Genomic DNA, 15,551 nt, shown 5'->3' on the forward strand with positions numbered 1-15,551 from the left:
AGAGCACTGCACACCAGAACAACTTGACACAAGAACAGTTTTTTCCCCGAACGCCATCACTCTGCTAAACAAATAATTCCCTCAACACTGTCAAACTAGTTACTAAGTCTGCACTACTATTAATCTTCTCATCGTTCCCACCATCCATCTCCTTCCACTTATGACTGTATGGCTCTAACCTTGTTGCTTGTATCCTTACGATTCATATTGATATTGTTTCCTGATTGCTTATTTGTACCCCATGACTATCATTAAGTGTTGTACCTTATGATTCTTGATGAAGGTATCTTTTCTTTTATGTACGCTGAGAGCCTATGCACCAAAGACAAATTCCTTGTATGTCCAATCACACTTGGTCAATGAAGAATTCTATTCTATTCTAAGCCTGAAAGGAGTCTAATATCCTAAATAATAGGATATAAAAAGATGTGGAGAGCGCAGAGAAGAGCCATAAAGATGATTAGGGAACAGGGGGCTAAAACATATGAAGAATGGTTGCAGGGACTGCGTATGTCTAGTTTAATGAAAAGAAGGGCTAGGAAGTGACATGATAGCAATATTCCAATATCTCAGGGGCTGCCACAAAGAAGAGGCGGTCAACCTATTCTCCAAAGTATTTGAAGGCAGGATAAGAAGCAATGGATGGAAACTAATCAAGGAGAGAAGCACCTTAGAACTAAGGAGAAATTTCCTGACAGTGAGAACAATTAATCAGTGGAACAACTTGCCTCCAGAAGTTGTAAATGCTCCAACACCGGAAGTTTTTAAGAAGAGGTTGGATAACCATTTGTCTGAAGTGTTGTAGGGTTTCCTGCCTAGGCAGGGGGCTGGACTAGAAGACCTCCAAGATCCCTTCCAACTCTGTTATCCTATTCTAATTAATCCCAGGATTTTATGCAAACTCTTGTGTTGTTTTAGGTAGTATTGAATGTATTCTGTATTCAGTAGCATCTCACATTTTCAAAACTGCAGCCTACTTTTGCTCCGTTTGATTTATTTTTTTTAAAAAAATTAAGCATAGGAACCAATACCTCCTTGTAAGTTTTAGATAAATTGGCATTAAATGGATATCACCTTGAGAGGTGATTGTCCCATTTTCATAATGCTTTAAAAATTTTTTTGCTTCTTCTGTTTTATTTTCCCTGGCTTTTAATTGATTGCTCAGCCTTCCTTAATGCAACCATACGTGAAAGGTTTGAGTGACTGAAAATGAATTTTAAATGCATTGGGTGTGTTGCTTTTATCCTCACATTTGGCATAGCTTTCTTCTGCAAATTCTATTTTCCTTGGAGGTCACAAAAGTGATATGTTTTGATATATTCAGTCTGGTTTGCACAAGATTTCTGTCTCACCTAAAAGGTTACATCTCAAAAATTGAATATCAGAAGGAGCTTCCCGCTGAACACAACTGACTTGCCAACCAAACTGAAATGCTTGTTGTACATGTGAACAGGGACCAAGAAATTGTTTTCAGATTCATTGGTACATCATAATTTTCTTTTGTGTGAATATGCTAACCCATGTGGGATTCCCAAAATGGTCTTTACCATCATCCTAGCTTAATGGGATGGGGTTTTTTTTTGGACAAGGGGACACATTTTCAAGCAAAGTCATGGATTGCATCTATCAATAGCTAAACTGTTTAGAATGTGAATGATTTTCAACTCAAAAGTGATCAGTTTTTCAAACTAAGGCATACAAAACTTTTGCCAGACCTATTCTTGAATACAGCTCATCTGCCTGGAACCCACACTGCATATTGGACATTAATACAATCAAATGAGTCCAGAGATATTTCACAAGAAGAGTCCTCCACTCCTCTGCTCGCAACAAAATACCTTATGCCCCCAGACTCGAAATTTTGGGCTTAGACAACTTAGAACTTCACCGTGTTCAGTCTGACCTAAGCATAGTACATAAAATCATCTGCTACAATGTCCTACCAGCCAATGAATACTTCAGCTTCAGCCAAAACAATACAAGAGCACACAATAGATACAAACTCAACCGATCCAAACTAAGCTGCAGAAAATACGTCTTCAATAACAGAGTGGTCAACGCCTGGAATGCACTACCTGACTCTGTGCTTTCTTCCCCAAATCCCCAAAACTTTGACCTTAGACTGTCTACTGTCCACCTCACCCCATTCCTAAGAGGTCTGAAAGGGGCATGCATAAGTGCACCAGCATGCTTACCTTCCCTGTCCTAATGTTTTCTTTTATTCATACCCTTTACATGTGTTTATAATTATGTTTACACTTGTATCTGTCATAAAATACATGCTTGACGAAAATGAATGAATGAATGAATGAATGAATGAATGAATGAATGAATGAATGAAGGAAGGAAGGAAGGAAGGAAGGAAGGAAGGAAGGAAGTTAGTTTATAGACTGCCTAGTCTTTCAGAAGGCTACAGTGAGTGTAGACTTAAAAATAATCAATGCAAGTGATCACAATCACTTAAATTAGTCTAAGCATTCAGGCCAAGTGTCTTTAACTCAAACTGATGATGATGATTTTCATCCATCGTGTTCAAAGAGGACCTTGACATCTAACAGGTTGTGGACTGCCCAGGGTGTGTCCGCAGGTGGCTGGTAAGGCCTATATGTGCACAAAATGTTCTGCCGCATGTCAGGCAGACATGTGTGAGCACCACTGTTGCAGCATTTGCAGCTCTGGCTTTGCGGAGTGCTCGCTTCCCTTGTGCTATGGTTGTTCTTCTGTCTTCAAACGTCTGGCAGCCTTGGTGGATCAGCGTGCGCCATGTCGATCGATCTTGTGCCAGGGTTTCCCAGGAGGTGGTGTCGATATCCAGGGACTTGAAGGAGGCTTTCAACGTGTCTTTGTATCGCTTCCCGTGCGATCAATTTCCTTGAGACAGCTCAATTTGATCAGTTTATAGACTGCCTGGTCTATAACAGAGTTGGACGGGACCTTAGAGGTCTTCTAGTCCAACCCCCTGCCTAGGCAGGAAACCCTACACCACTTCAGACAAATGGTTATCCAATCTCTTCTTAAAAACTTCCAGTGTTGGAGCATTTATAACTTCTGGAGGCAATTTGATCCACTGATTAATTGTTCTAACTGTCAGGAAATTTCTCCTTAGTTCTAAACTTGCTTCTCTCCTTGATTAGTTTCCACCCGTTGCTTTTTGTCCTGCCTCAGGTGCTTTGGAGAAGAACTTGACTACTTAAACTAATCTAATATCTCAACTCAAAACAAATAATTCCTATCGAGGCAATGATAATTTATTATGTTATAGTTTACACTGTGGAGTTATTCCCTGCAGGGCAGCTCAGAATTGTCCTGAGTGGCAGAGACGGCCAACCTTTTCGGCACCGAATGCTCAAACTGGAACGTGTGCGTACAAGTGCGCATGTGGGCCAAAGCAATGGAAACCCAAAGACCAGCTGGTGATGGTGCACGTGCCCACAGAGAGGGCTCTGCGTGCCACCTCTGGGTATGTGTGCCCTAGGTTTGCCATCATGGCCCTAGGGCAGGGGTCTGCAAACTTGGCTCTTTTAAGACTTGTGGACTTCAGTTCCCAGAGTTCCTCAGTCAGCAAAGCTGGCTGAGGAACTCTAGGAGTTGAAGTCCACAAGTCTTAAAAGAGCCAAGTTTGCAGACCCCTGCCCTATGAGCTTCAATGAATTCAGAAGTTGTGGGTGCTCCATACTGGGAGACTTTTAAGAAGAACCTGGACCAGTGGTGGGATTCAAATAATTTAACAACTGGTTCTCTGCCCTAATGACCAGCTGGGTAGGCGTGTCTCGGTGGTCATGTGACTGTGTGGGCGTGGCCAACTCAACGTCACTCACGGGTGCTTCGCCTTAGCTGTTACAATGTAACAAGGGTTAACCAGAGAGGCAGTTTCTGTAAGCAGGGCAATAAAGATGAGGCTAGAAACACCACCAGAATGTTTCCTTCCTGCCTTCCGTACAGGATTAGCCCTGTAAAGTGGAAAAAAACAAGAGATTTCTTCCAATAACCAGTTCTCCGAACTGCTTAGAAAGTTAACAACCGGTTCTCCCGAATAGGTGCGAACTGGCTGAATCCCACCACTGGCCTGGACATCCATTTGACTGCAAGTTACGGGCTTTCCTAGTTAAGCAGGAGTTTAGAAGACCTCCAAGGCCGTTTCTAACTCTTGTAATAATATTCTATGTTCTAAGTTCAGTATGTTTAGGGCTGCATTTTGACCATATTATAGTGCTGTGAGAAGCGTTGGAAGAAGTCCTCCTTCTGAATAGCCCTCTCAAGAGATCAATAAGTTGCATGCTCAGCAGTTTCTAGGCTTTGATGCATGCACAGAAGACACTTCAGCTGGAATTTATATACAATCCTCTTAATTTATGCCTTTTTTTTTTCCTGGCAGCTAAATGGATGTAAAATTTCCAGGCATCCAAGATTTCCAGACAGTGAGCAAAGCTAGAGTTGCCTTGTGCCTAAAGACTTTTTGTGGTTTTAGACTTTAAAAAACAACAACAAACAAACCTTTTTTTATTTTATTCCTTGCCTTCTGCTTCAAATTGACTTGCTGTTTCAAAATTGCTTTCTTTTTAATCCATTTTGCAAAGCAATCAACATTTTATAGTACCCTTTTCGGTTGTATCTTGTGTGGCTTAGCGGCATTCTTATCACCTGGACAACTTTGAAAAAAGCCCTTGGCAAAACACTTATGTATCTTTAATATATAATATAACAACAGAGTTGGAAGGGACCTTGGAGGCCTTCTAGTCCAACCCCCTGCCCAGGCAGGAAACCCTACACCATCTCAGTCAGATGGTTATCCAACATTTTCTTAAAAATTTCCAGCGTTGGAGCATCCACAACTTCTGCAGGCAAGTCGTTCCATTTATTAATTGTTCTAACTATCAGGAAATTTCTCCTTAGTTCTAAGTTGCTTCTTTCCTTGATCAGTTTCCACCCATTGCTTCTTGTTCTACCCTCAGGTGCTTTGGTGAACAGCCCGACTCCCTCTTCTTTGTGGCAGCCCCTGAGAGATTGGAACGCTGCTATCATGTCTCCCCTAGTCCTTCTTTTCGTTAAACTAGACATACCCAGTTCCTGCAACCGTTCTTCATATGTTCTAGTCTCCAGTCCCCTAATCATCTTTGTTGCTCTTCTCTGCACTCTTTCTAGAGTCTCAGCATCTTTTTTAACAAGAAAAGCGTGTGGGCAAAAGGCGAAAGATTTATACGATCTGAAGAGAAACCAGAGCGAAATGTTGGAGGTGTGATTGTGATGATGCTACATATTTTCATATTTGGTGGACTTGCAAGAAAATTAAGGTCTTTTGGATAAGAATTTGGTGGATTATTCAAAATGTACTGAAGAAGAAGATAAAGTTCCTGCCACAATTTTTCCTTTTGGGAATTATAACGGATTGTACAGGGATTGAGACTAAATTGATTCTGAATTTAATAACAGCAGCAAGACTGTTGATTGGACAATACTGGAAGAAAGAAGAGATACCTACAATAGAAGAATGGATACTGAAAGTTATTAATTTGGCTGAGATGGCTAAAATCTCAGCGTTTTTAAAAGACAATACGCAGGAAAGATATTTAATTGAATGGAAAAAATGGATTGATTATCTACAAAACAGATATCAGATTAAGAAATATCAGATTGCCTTTGAATAATTAGAAAGTTATTTTATGTAATGGGGAGGGGGTTGGGAGATGAAAAGCTTTAGATGTGGTTATTTGGATTGGAAGGGAAAATTTTATTCTATGTTTGGTTTATGTATAACAATACCTTGTGATTGACCCGGGAAGCCGGGGGAGGGGAGGGGTTTTGGGAGGGGGGAAAAAGGGGGAAAATGTTTTTGTTTTTTTAAAACTCTTTCAATAAAAAAAAAAGAAAAGCGTGTGGGCCTATATAGCTAATCTTCAGGAGCTGAACTCCCAACTTTTTAAAAGCAATGATAGATACTCACTTGTCAGCCATCGGTACCCAAATCACCTTTTGTGCCTTCTTGAGACCTCTGCAGCTGCCAATGCCAAAGTTTCTTAAATGAGCTGCTTACATTTATTTATTTATTTATTTATTTATTTATTTATTTATTTATTTATTTATTTATTCTTTCAATTAAGATGTTTCAAGATCAAATTCAGAGGGAGATGATGTCTAGTTCTTGTTTGGGATGGACACACACACACACACATCTGAAATGGTATAGGGCAGGGGTGTCCAAACTTGGCAACTTTAAGACTTGTGGACTTCAACTCCCAGAATTCCTCAGCCAGCTTTGCTGGGAGTTGAAGTCCACAAGTCTTAAAGTTGCCAAGTTTGGACACCCCTGGTATAGGGTCTCCTGCTTGAACAGGGCATTGGACTAGAAGACCTCCAAGCTCCCTTTCCAATTCCGTTATACAATTTACTCTTGAATTTGTCGGACATTTATAACTCTATAACTGTCTGGTTCGGTTCTGCAACCCGACAAGAAAGACGCAGACTTCAGAGGATAATTAGAACTGCAGAAAAAATAATTGCTACCAACCTGCCTTCCATTGAGGACCTGTATACTGCACGAATCAAGAAGAGAGCCGTGAAAATATTTGCAGATCCCTCGCATCCTGGACATAAACTGTTTCAACTCCTACCCTCAAAACGACGCTATAGAGCACTGCACACCAGAACAACTAGACACAAGAACAGTTTTTTCCCGAAGGCCATCACTCTGCTAAACAAATAATTCCATCAACACTGTCAGACTATTTACTGAATCTGCACTACTATTAATCATTTCATAGTTCCCATCACCAATCTCTTTCCACTTATGACTGTATGACTATAACTTGTTGCTGGCAATCCTTATGATTTATATTGATATATTGATCATCAATTGTGTTGTAAATGTTGTACCTTGATGAACATATCTGTTCTTTTATGTACACTGAGAGCATATGCACCAAGACAAATTCCTTGTGTGTCCAATCACACTTGGCCAATAAAATTCTATTCTATTCTATTCTATTCTATTTTTCCTGGTCTCAATGTCTCTCAGTTAAAACACTTTGTGGCTCCTATCATGGGCAATCTTACGTAGAGAAATATGTGGGAAATGTTTTTTTTTTAAAAAAAATCCAAATCTTCCTGCCAAAACTGAGTCTCAGTCATAAATTTTATGGGATGAATTTCATCATACCCAATTTCTAGCCGTCATCCTGACCCCAAGGTAAAAAAAAAAACAAAAAAACCCTGAGTCTTTATGGATTCCAAAAAGTATAATGTGAAATAAGCCAACTCTTAGCCTCAAAGCTGTGTCTTGTGTTTGTTTCTGGATAAGGTGTTTAATTTGAGCTCCAGATCTTGTTCACATTGTTAAATGCTATTTTTATTTGAAACACATTTCTCTGATGAGCATGTTGTTTTTGTTGTTTTACAGGTTGAATTAAGCCCTGGGCAAAAATCATTTTAAAAAAAGAAGCACAAACACCATTAGAGCCACTGAAGATCAATTTTGTTGTAAGTATTCCCCATTCTCTTGCCATTAGGTGGAGCAGGTGTGTGTGTTGGGATGCGTCTCTGTGTGTATGACATACACACACACACACATTGTACTTGTCTTAAAGTTGGAAATCAGGATTTTTGTTCTGTAGAGATGTTTGTTGAAATATGCTTAATCTGTTCAATGAATTTTACCGACATCCTTTCTCTTAATTTCGGTACACGTAGAACATCCTCACAGGCCCAGTGTTTCAAAAACACACACACACACACACACACACACACACACAAATAAATAAATAAATTTTGGAAAGGGTTATTTTAATGCCGAATAAGTCCATTAGAACCTGCAAAAGCAAAAGTAGCTAATTTTAGATCTTTTCTCAAAAAACTTGTTAGGGCACTAAAAAGGTGATTTTTCTGACTAATATTGACAATAGTGTCTTGGACATTGTGGTTTAGAAAAAGACGTTTAGAAGTGATCCATAAGAAATCCACTGCTCTGTTGTTAGTGGATTATTTTCACTTTGTATTTCAATTTTTTAAAAATTTATTTATTTATTTATTTATTTATTTATTTATTTATTTATTTATTTATTTATTTATTTATTTATTTTGTCACAACAGTATATATAAGCATAAGCATGAAAGTAACTATATAATATATAAGCACATATATATATATAAGCATAAGTATGTAATAACTATATTAATTGGCTATAATGAAAGGAAACAATAGGACCGGAACGGTAGGCACATTTGTGCTCTTATGCATGCCCCTTAGGAATGGGGTGAGGTCAATAGTAGACAGTTTTTGGTTAAAGCTTTGGGGATTTTGAGAAGAGACCACAGAGTCAGGTAGTGCATTCCAAGCATTAACAAATCTGTTACAGAAGTCATATTTTCTGCAATCAAGATTGGAGCGGTTCACATTAAGTTTAATGTTTGCTCTTGTATTGTTGTGATTGAAGCTGAAGTAGTCTTTAACAGGAAGGACATTGCAATAGATGATTCTATGAGTTAAACACAGGTCCTGTCGAAGGCGGCGGAGTTCTAAGTTTTCTAAACCCAAGATTTCAAGTCTGGTGGCATAAGGTATTTTGTTGTATTCAGAGGTTTTGTTGCATTCAGAGTCCCCACTCAATCTAACTGGGATAAAAAAAAACACCCCACAATGCATATTCCCTTATTTGTAAAAAACAAGAAGTCCATTTTTGCTCAATTCTCTCATCAGTTGAAGAACAAACAGCATTTCCTTAATAAGTGGGAAACCAAAACAAAGGAAAAACTGAAAAGCCAAGTTGTGCCTTTCACTCACACACACACAATTCCTCCTACCTGGGTCTATTTTTATAGTAAGGAGGTAGCAATAGTATTTACCTCTTTGCTCTTGTCAAACAAGAATTAAAAGAAAAGCAACAAAGCCTGCTGAAAAAAATCGGCAGATCTCAATACAGTGGTCCTCGATATATGACCACAATTAAGCCCAACGTTTGTGTTGCTAAGCAAGACAGTTGTTAAATGAATTTTGCCCCATTTTATGACCTTTTTTGCCCCAGGTGTTAAGTGAACCACTGCAGTTATTAAGTTAGTAACACGGTTGTTAAGCAAATCTGGCTTCCCCATTGACTTTGCTTGTCTGAAGGTCACAAAAGATGTTCCCATGATCCTGGGACACCACAACCAGAGGTGGTATTCAGCTGGTTCATACCGGTTCGGGCGAACCGGTAGCGGCAACCCTGGCGTGATGCCGTCCTAGTTAGCTACCTTTTTGAGACCGGGCGCATGCGTGGAAGGCTGGGTGCATGCGCGGAGGACATGCACATGCAAAGTGACCGTGTGTGTGCACGGTGAACCGGTGATATGAATATGTGAAACCCACCGCTGACCATAACTGTCATATTTAGTCAGTTGTCAGTTGCACCTGAATTTTGTCCCACGACCATGGGGTTGTTGCAGTAGTTGTAAAGGTGACAAATGGTCATGTACTCAGTGCTGTTTTAACTTCGAACGGTTACTAAACAAGCTATTGTAAGTCAAGAACTACCTGTATAGCGAGGAGACGCTTATGGTATAGTTGTAGTAACAAAAGACGGAGGGTAGGCCAAAGTGAACGTTCCCAATTCTATCTGAAATATGTGTGGGATTCAAACAACAGTACGTGTGTGTTGTAGGCAAGTCACACCTGTATACCTTCATGCCTGCGATTGCCAGTGTTCCTCAGAACTGTCCTTTGAAAATTTGGCACCATATTTTATAAAGGGTTGGTGATAGCACTGGTGCTTTTTTAAGAAGAGCGTACCTTTCCACTGAAAAATAAAAATAAAAATGGCAAGCTGAGATGATGGGCTTTTAGAAGCAGGGTGCTATTCTACCAGTTCTGATCAAAAGAAAGTCTGCTTTTGTCGTCCACAGCCTGAGGCCTTTCAAGTGTGGTAGACTTACAATTCAAAGCAACGTGAGAGAAATGAGGGGACTCGTAAGGCAGCGGCCTCTGACCTTTCCGGCTTTGTGGACCAGGGTGGGGTGGTGGTGGTGGGAGGATGGTTCCACGCAAGCGTGCGGCTCCATTTACGTGAGTGGCGGGCACGACATCCGCCGCTTGCACAAATGGACCTGCTGCGCTCGGCCGTCACTTCCACAGCCCAGTTTTGAACAAGCTTTGGCCTGAGGGGTTGGGGATCCCTGTCGTAAGGGACAAAAGGCCCCATAAGCTGGTCTCGGCAAACTGCCTGCGGTTTGTTAAAAGCAAGCAACCTAGCACAGGCTTTTGACATTTTTTTAAAAAAAATATATATTTATTTTGTTTCATCATAAAAAGTAAAATACAAAAACAAACGAATGAAAAAGCATACGTCAGGCACAGTGGTGAAATCCATTTTTTTTTTACTACCGGTTCTGTGGGCGTGGCTTGGTGGGCGTGGTGTGGCTTGGTGGGCATGGCAGGGGAAGGATACTGCAAAATCTCCACTCCCTCCCCACTCCTGGTGGAAGGATATTGCAAAATCTCCATTCCTACCCCACTCTGGGGCCAGCCAGAGGTGGTATTTGCCGGTTCCCCAAACTACTCAAAATTTCCGCTATTGGTTCTCCAGAATCTGTCAGAACCTGCTGGATTTCACCCCTGGTCCAGCACTAACAGCAACATAAGCTTTGTTATATAGCTTATAATAGTTATATTTGTATGCAAATGGGAGAAGAAGTTATCATTTTTTCTTTTCTTTTTTCCCAGCATCCAACCGGGTGGGGTGGGATGGATTCTGTATGTTTAATGTTAAATTTATTCGATACGTGGGTCAATTTTTTTCCTCCTTTTCTGTACACCAATCTTTTTGTTGTTGTTGTTGTTGTTGTTTTTCGTTTGGTAGAGAGAATGGGTTTACAGATTTATCCATGGAGCTTCTATCGGTGACACATCCTAGCACACCGACTGGCAGTTGCTTCGGAGAAATGATTAGAAGCCATCATTTTCAGAACAAAGAAAGTTGCCTTTAAATCAAGGTTAGATGATTTGCCTATCTGTTCTACCATTGTGCCTGCCCACTCTCTCTCTCAGCCTGAGGGCGTATTATGTCTTTCACATCATTCACATTGCTTGTCCTGAATTATACCTCTGACATTTGCATTCAATCCTTAACTGTGAGTACTGCGTACAATTATTAGTCTTTCTGTTGCTGAGGGCCAGAGGTGATGTGGCTGGGATGTCTGCACAGATGAGACAGAGATAGAAGTTTTGGTGTCTTCCCTCTGCCTTTTGGGGTGCTTCTCCACCCACCCACCCTGGGATTTGGCATTAAATTAAAGCAAGTTTTCTTCTGCTATCAGAAGGCTCCCCTATTTCATTGCTGTTAAAAGGGGAGGACATGCTCAGGAGTGGGATTCAAAAATTTTAGTAACCAGTTCTTTGCCTGGTTTCTGGATGGGTGTGGCCATGGTAATAGCCTACCCCAGGCTCCGGAAGCTCTCTGGAGGCTGGAAATTGGCCCATTTGTGGCCTTCCAGAACTTCCAGGAGGCCCATTTTTCGCCCTCCCCAGGCTCTGGAGGCTTTCCTTGAGCCTCCGAGAAGGCAAAAACAGCCTCCCCCGGGCTCTGGAGGCCAGAAATGGGCCTGTTTCCAGACTTCTGGAACTTTCAGGAGACCTAGGTTTCACCCTTCCAGACCCTCATGTGGGTGCTACATTTACCTGGCATCCAAAATGGGCCAGATGGAGACTCCTGGGAGGGGCGGAGTGGGGTGGGAGAGGTGGGTGGGGCCAGCCAGTCCTTGCAACTACCAGTTCAGCAAACCAGATGTAAAATTAGCATCCGGTTGGCCTAAACCGGTCCGAACCAACTGAATCCCATTGATTTTAGAGACTACTGCAGCATTAGCCCATAGTTATACATGTGTAACGATGTATAGTTATGCTTTGTCCACCTAATGAGAAGAGAGGACTGATTGGAACAGACCCTGATGTTGGGAAAGATTGAAGGCAAAAGGAGAAGGAGGTAGCAAAGGATGAGATGGTTAGATAGCGTCATCGAAGCAAAGGATGTGAATTTGGGCAAGCTCTGGGAGACATTGGAAGACAGGGTGGCCTGGCGTGCTATGGTCCATGGGGTTGTAAATAGTCAAGTTACAACGATTGAACAACAAACACTTGTTGTACCATTAAAGTATGTTTTATCTCCACTTCCTGAGACCATCCGTCTCTTTGCAATTGCCCCAGCTGATTGCTGCGTGTTGTCTGGAGTCTACAGATCTGATAAGACTGATGCTCGGTTTTGATGGATGGTGGGCATCACATTTTCAGTCTGCATTTGACAGAATTTTAACCAATATACAAACTTATTTAAATATTATTACTGGATTGCTATTGTTGTTTTTAGCTTACTTTAAAGAAAAAACCCACCTAGTCTATATAGGAACTATACTTAGCACAAAAGTCTGTAGAGTTTCTCAGTCATCCAGGTCATGGTTGTCCCAAAGGTGCTTTTTCAGGAGGCAACTGGACTTTCTTGTTTGTTCTTTTGAAGATGTTTCGCCTCTCATCCAAGAAGCTTTTTCAGCTCTTGACAGGATAGTGGGGAATGGAAGTATTTATATTCCTTGCAGGCAGCTGATCATTTGCATACTTCTAGAAGGTCCTTGAAGCACTTGGAAGTGTATCTGTGTCCTCAGGGTCCATTTGGGATGAACACCCTTTGAACGGTGTGGGAGTAGGAATGGATTTCCAGAGAAAAAATTGCAGACTACAGGAACCAGAAGTATTACTGCATCCAGTTTTGGTCGCCACGATGTAAAAAAGACATTGAGACTGTAGAAAGAGTGTAGAGAAGAACAACAAAAATGATTAGGGGACTGGAGGCTAGAACATATGAAGAACGGAACTGGGTATGTCTAGTTTAATGAAAAGAAGGACTAGGGAGACAAGATAGCAGTGTTCCAGTATCTCAGGGGCTGCCCCAAAGAAGAGGGAGTCAAGCTATTCCCCAAAGCACCTGAGGGTAGAACAAGAAGCAATGGGTGAAAACTAATCAAGGAGAGAAGCAACTTAGAACTAAGGAGAAATTTTCTGACAGTGAGAACAATTAATCAGTGGAACAACTTGCCTTCAGAAGTTGTGAATGCTCCAACACTGGAAATTTTTAAGATGATGTTGAATAACCATTTGTCTGAAGTAGCGTAGGGTTTCCTGCCTAAGCAGGGGATTAGACTAGAAGACCTCCAAGGTCCCTTCCAACTCGGTTATTCTATACTACTCAAGTGACCCACAGATAAACCTCCAAGTGCTTCAACAACCCTCTAAAAGGGATGCAAATGACCAGCTGCCTAAAAGGAATGTAAATCCTTCCATTCCCCACTACCGTCCAGTCAGAGCTGAAGAAGCTTCTTGGATGAAAAGCGAAACATCTTCAAAAGAAAAAACCAAGAATGTCCAGAAGGAGTGGCCGCAGAAACCTCTTGCCGCAGAAGTGGCAGGTTTAAATGCCAGCATCAGCAGAAAGTTTTGAAAATACTGCAGACCGAAACCTGAAATGGCTACTGGTGCGTCAAGAATTTGCTTTAAGAGAAGTCATCTTTCTTTGTTCCCGAAAAGCAGGACTTTCTGATTATGCCTGCAGTGGCTCTAGAAGGTTGGCATCGTAAGACTTGATGAGATATTTTCTGCGTCTTACTGTTTTTGGAGATCTTCCATGCAGTTTTCTGCCCCCTCCCCCTCCTTGTGTTCCTTTATGCAAGTCCCAAAGAACATCAGCTTCTTCCTCTGTTGGCCGAGATTTCTAATGTTAAGCAGACAAACACATTTTCTTTCCCTGATAAATGCAAGTACCAAACCTTATTAAGTCACTCAGTTTGCAGCTGCTGCAAGGAGGAGGGAAAAAAAATTGAGTTTAATTTTATTAAATCAAATGCAATATGTTGTTATGGTGACAAATTGGGGTCATCTTGGCTACACATGCTTTCTGGAGTACATCTGCTGCTGTGTTTATTGGTTTAGGGTGCTTTTATTTTAAATAATAACATCAACAAGTATCAGTAACAATGGAACTCCGGGATGTCTACTTAAACTGCAGCCAAGGAACTGGATACTTTACATGCATATCCAGGAACCCCATTTGTTGGTTTCGGTGGGATAATTCCTGATTTTGGTATACAGATCTAATTGTATGAACGCAACTACCATGCACAACTTTTAAAAAATGCAAAAAGCTGGGGGAAATCTGAGCAGTAGTTATATTCAGGGGTGGGCTGCGGGGGTGTTCGCAGGGGTTCGGGAGAACCTCTAGCTAAGATTCTGTGCAGTTTGGAGAACTCCCACTCCTGGCTGGCCCTGCCTACCCCTCCCCTCCCAGGAGTCTCCACGCAGCCTGTTTTGGGTGCAGGTAAGTGCAAGCCGCATGCAGAGGCTTGGGGAGGGTGAAAAATGGGCCTACTGGAAGTTCTGCAAGGCTGGAAACAGGCCCGTTTCTGCCCTCCAGAGGGCCTCCAGAGCCTGGGGAGGCCGTTTCGCCCTCCCAGAGGCTCAAAGAAAGCCTCCGGAGGTCAGGGAGGGCAAAACTCTCTCTCTCTCTCTCTCTCTCTCTCTCTCTCTCTCTCTCTCACACACACACACGCCGTGGTGCAGGCCACACCCACCATGGCCACGCCCACCCAGCAACTGGGCAGAGAACCCCTTGCTAAAATTTTTGAAGCCCACCCCTGGTTGTATTGCTGAAGTTCAAGGAGAAATTAATGATTGCTCGCTACCCTTCCAGAGAAGAAAATCCCTACCCATCTTGCTACTAGTTTCAGTCACCCCGAGCACTCACCCTGGCTTTCAAACACCTTAGAACAGGTGTTCTTCTACATCGGGCTGTGGTCTGTTCAGAACCTGGCTGCAAAAGAAGTGTTGGGAAGCATTTGCACGTGTGCACAGCTCTATTTGCACAAGTAGCAGGCAAGTGCACGTGTGTGCAAAGCCCCATTTGTGTGTGTGTGTGTGTGTGTGTGCCCGCCACTCATGCAAATGGAGCTGTACACGTGTGCTCATCTGGGAAGGTTGGGAGATGGCTGCCTTAGAAAAATTGTTAGAAAATCTGATTTTGAGTCTGTTTTGATTTGTGTAATTTGGATCATACCTTCAAGTTTGAAGGTGCACCTATACATCTTCATCCCCAAAGCAACAAATTACACGAATTGGATTCCCACACTGTCCTATGCCTCAAAAGTTACTTTTGTAGGAATCAAACTCCAGTTAAATGTCAGACTCCCTTGGCTTACATTTGGCTGAGATTTTGACTGTATTATTTTTAGATACTTATATGGCTAAATACAGGTATGACCATAATTACAGTTGTAAGTCATTGCGGTCACAAGTACCAGAAGTAAATTTCTAGCTCCCACCCCCCCACAGCAGTCATTAAATGAATGCCATAGTTATTAAACAAACCTATTTATCTGAATGGGCATTTTATGGCCGAACCTGGCCAAAAAACGTAATGGATGGTGGTTGAAAATGACCAGTCGTTGGAGGATTATCTTTAAAATAGAGACAGTTGATGACCCTCTTAACAAAATGAAGGTGCAATTCCTTCAGATAACATATGCAATTTAAACCCAGAGCTTCTGTC

General features: G+C 41.7%; 1 protein-coding gene across 2 annotated transcripts in view; it reads left to right on the forward strand.

The window, feature by feature from the left end:
* The window catches only part of HIVEP3 (HIVEP zinc finger 3), a 258,006-nt gene that overhangs the window by 180,761 nt on the left and 61,694 nt on the right, over positions 1 to 15,551 (forward strand). The window contains exons 4-5 of one of the 2 annotated variants that reach the window (XM_058195714.1): positions 7,394 to 7,473; positions 10,824 to 10,956. The gene's annotated coding sequence lies outside the window, so the exon portion shown is untranslated. The remainder of the gene's footprint in view (positions 1 to 7,393; positions 7,474 to 10,823; positions 10,957 to 15,551) is intronic. The other variant, XM_058195715.1, reaches the window with a different exon arrangement.

Source organism: Ahaetulla prasina, chromosome 10 (assembly GCF_028640845.1).
Source record: "Ahaetulla prasina isolate Xishuangbanna chromosome 10, ASM2864084v1, whole genome shotgun sequence".
Classification (NCBI taxonomy): Eukaryota; Metazoa; Chordata; class Lepidosauria; order Squamata; family Colubridae; genus Ahaetulla; species Ahaetulla prasina.